At 41.8% G+C, this 4004-nt stretch overlaps 1 pseudogene; it reads right to left on the bottom strand.

Moving 5' to 3' along the window:
• Positions 1–2089: 2089 nt before the first annotated feature.
• Positions 2090–2614, bottom strand: LOC125134076 (ferritin light chain-like; annotated as a pseudogene).
• Between the last annotated feature and the right edge of the window lie 1390 nt (positions 2615–4004).

Raw genomic sequence — 4004 nt, 5'->3', positions numbered from 1 at the left:
GCTTGGCTACTTCCACATGCCATGGGTGCAGGAAAAAAAAAATCCACCTCAAAAGCCTAGAGCAAGACCTTTAAAAAGTTTTGAAATAAAATTGTTTTTATTGTTTTCTTTTACAGTTTTTCATGGAGAAATTGAACATGTTTTTATGTAGGCACTTGCTTTTCTTCCTTCCTTCCTTCTTTCCTTTCCCTTCCTTTCCCTTCCCTTCCCTTCCCTTTGCTTCCTTTCCCTTCCTTTCCCTTCCTTCCCCTTCCTTTCCCTTCCTTTCCTTCCCTTCCCTTCCCTTTCCTTTCCTTCCTTTTTTTGGCTGTACCCACGGCATATGGAAGTTCCAGGGCAAGGGATACAACCAAGCTGCAGTCATAATGCCGAATCCTTAAGCTGCCACTCCAAAGGGAACTCCTGCTTTCCTTTTCTAATTTGTTTTTGTGACTTGAACTTCTTAAAAAATTGTCTTAAGAGTTTTAATTACAGATTTATAGGCATTCTTGGTGTTATCAGGGCATTATCAATTTGTTATATTTTCAAAACATGTATTGAAGTATAACTGATATATACACAAACAATTGTGTACACAGGCATGTGTGCATCTGTGTGTGCCTTGTGGGGTTCTTAAAGCAATTTTCTATGTGTTTGGTACTTTTAAAAGTTAGGAAAAGCTTTAATTTTTGCATAAAAACTATATCTGTTTTTTTCCTTGTGGTTTTTAAAAATCACATTGATTACTTTGAGAAAAATCTGCCAATTTTATACTTTTAAGATACCTTTAAATGTATCCTGTGAGAGTTGTCCTCATGGCTCAGCAGTAACAAAGCCAACTAGTATCCATGAGGATTCAGGTTCAACCCCTGGCCTTGCTCAGTGGGTTAAGGATCCAGTGTTGCTGTGAGCTGTGGTGTAGGTCGCAGATGCAGCTCGGATCTGGCATTGCTGTGGCTGTGGCATAGACTAGTAGCTGTAGCTCTGATTCAACCCTTGATCTAGGAACTTCCTTGTGCTACAGGTGTGGCCCTAAAAAGACCAAAAAAGTGTCCTGTGTATACATTTAACTCTTTATTCCATCTTGAACTTAGCCAATGGACTAGAACTCCTAGAAACATTTAAAAAATAATTTTGGATATCATGTACTCTCATCCTATTTTCAGTTTTGGTAGGAATGTTGCTAGTGTTTCACCATTAAATATAATGACAAGTCAATTTAACTTAGTTTTGGTTTCAAATTAAGTCAATTTTATTTTATTCCTAATATGCATTTTTTTGCTTTTAATTATGACTACATTTTATTGATATATTTTTCAATTTACCTTTACAGTTTAACTATAAACATGATGCACTGTATTATAGATTACCTATTATTGAGTTTCCCTTGCTCTAAAATAGTAAACTCTTTTTGGTTGTAGTAAGTTTTTCTTCCCTTCATTTATTCATACATTCATATAATAAATACTCGTTCAGTGCTTCCTATATGGTCAGCACTCCTTTGGGGCTCAGCAGGTGGCAGATAAGGAAGGACCATGGGGTTTCCAGTCTCTAGAATAATAAACATATACAAATAACTATAAAGAAAATCATAAGACAATGAGTAAACTGTGAACACATGGGAGGAATCTATTTTTAGATGGTCAGAGAGGGCATTTCCATGAAAGTGACCAAGTAATGAGCCAGAGAGAACCCTGGAGAAACAGTTCCAGCTTCCTTTTCTCGCTGGGAGGTTCTAGTCTAACTTAAGTTCAACATAGTCTAACTTAAGTTCAACATTGTCCCTTCTGCTCTTTACTTCCTCCAATAATGACCTAGTTCTGCTATTGACCGTCTGAACTCCTAGTGAGCCTCAGTAGAGAGCTCTCAGTATGGTGTCTTTCTCTTCTCCACCTGTTCATCCCTGTGGCTCCCGACCTTGTTCTGCAAAAATCCATGTTCTTCCCTTTTTTTGTGTGTGGCAAAAAGCTTTATTTTTTCCATTTGGTCCAAGACCTGGGAGAGGGCTCTAGGGTGGTTAAAACAGTGACTTGTGGCTGCAGAGAGGGGCTTCTGGCAGAAGCCCAGGCACCAGAGGGGCTCCTCAAAGGCCACTGGGGTCCAGAGGCTCCTAGTCATGCTTGAGAGTGAGCTTTTCTAAGAGGTACTCACCCAGCCCAGTCTGGGGACCAGACAGGCTGGGAGTTTGGTCAGGTGGTCACCCATCTTCTTGATGAGCGTCACCTCCTCATCCAGGAAGTGGCTCTTCTGGAAGTCACAGAGGTGGGGGTCTGCATGGGCAGAACTCAGGGCATGCAGATCCAGAAGGCCCTGGTTCAGATTCTTCTCCAAGAGAATGGCAGCTTCCATATCATCCTGGGTTTTACCCCACTCATCTTGAGATGTCTTGCACATCTTGGAAGAGGGTGCACCACCATTACTGGTTTTGCATTTTAAGGAGATGCTCAGCGTCCTTGCACTTCTCCCCAGCCAGTTTGAGGAAGAAGTGGCTCACACCCTCCAGAGCCACATTGTCACTGTTGAAATGCAAGCCCAGAGAGAGGCAGGTATAGGAGTTCTGCAGATGCATGTTGGTCAGGTGGTTGACGAAGGCCTCTACCTCAGTGAAATAATTCTGATGAACCTGGAAGCTCATGGTTGATTGGTAGTAAGAAGCTCAAAAAAATGGTGTTGGCTGGTCCTGAAGACCGAAGATAGCTAAGTGGCTGATTCCGAAGGTTGCGACTGGAAAAAAAGCTGTAGGGTAGTCGGACACTGAAGCAAGGGGCCTCCTTGGGTCTGTTCCGTCCAAACACTGTCAATGCAAGGGACAGACCCACGGGACTGCCGAGCGCACTGCCCCTGCCCGTTTTTTAAAGAACATAATTTCTAGAGACATGTTCTTTTTTCCGATGCCCATTATCACTCTTTATTTATTTTATTGTCTATTCATGTAGTCATTCTTTATTCACTTGATCCACACATTTTGTTAGCATCCTCTTTGATCTGGGTATGATATGACTGCAGTCCTCTTAGCATGTCCTTAGAAGGTAAGGGGCTTCTATCAGACTGACCCAACTTCCTTATTAGCCCACTTAGGTGTTGGCTTTTTTCTCTCTGATCAGATCTCAGTGCTGTGCACGTGTACAAGCTCACATCTTATACTCAGCAGGAAACTCTTTCTCGCACAGGTCTGCTGGAGAGAGGGAGGGGCCTTTCTTACTCCACCTTGGTTTCTCAGATGATAGTACAGTTCTTCGTTGTCCAGTGTGGGCCTGGGAGATTACACTGCTAGTAACAGGGTAGTTTCTTAGGTAGCCGAGCATCTCAGGCTCAAGGCTAATTCTTATCACTGTACTTGTTAATGTTATTGTCTTAGAATGAATGTAGATAAAGAGGAACTATTGATAGGGAGAGGAAGAACCTCCTATGACCCTAACTCTGGATATCTGAGAAAGGTGTTCCTAGGTCTCGCCTTCCATATCTTTGCTGGGCACTGTAGAAGTAAAGGGCATAATATGAAATTTAATGGAATAAAGACCCGATGTGTTATCTGCTTTCTTTGGGGGCACATTTGCTGCTATGAATTAAAAGGTGTGACTGGCTTATATTCCAAAAATGTGCTTTTGTCTTTAATCCCTATCATCAATGCAATTAGAGAAAATTCCCTTTGGCTTTTTGTCATAGTGTTTTTCTGCAAGGACCAGCTACTGTCTGTTATTTGTATCTTCAAGGATATTTTAATAAAAATTTGGAAGGAGGCAGGCATAACAGGCATGAGTGTTCTGTCTCTATATTCACCTGGAAGTGTCCCTAAGAAAGTTTTCTAACAGAATTTTGACGATCGAATATGTTGTTATTATGAGAATGTACTTCCAGCCTGTGGAGGTGTTCAGACATGAGCTGGGTCGTCACTTGGCTGTGACACTTGAAGTGGTGGTTTCAGGTGTCTTGAGTCAGGAACATAGATGGGTTTTGCCCTGTGGATCCACTCTACTGGATAGTTACTGGCCATCTGGGCTCAATGAAAGAGTCTCATGATCCAT

The sequence above is a fragment of the Phacochoerus africanus genome, chromosome 8 (assembly GCF_016906955.1).
Source record: "Phacochoerus africanus isolate WHEZ1 chromosome 8, ROS_Pafr_v1, whole genome shotgun sequence".
Lineage (NCBI taxonomy): Eukaryota > Metazoa > Chordata > Mammalia > Artiodactyla > Suidae > Phacochoerus > Phacochoerus africanus.
The sequence above is the reverse complement of the archived record's forward strand: the minus strand, read 5'-3'. Positions and strand labels throughout refer to the sequence as shown.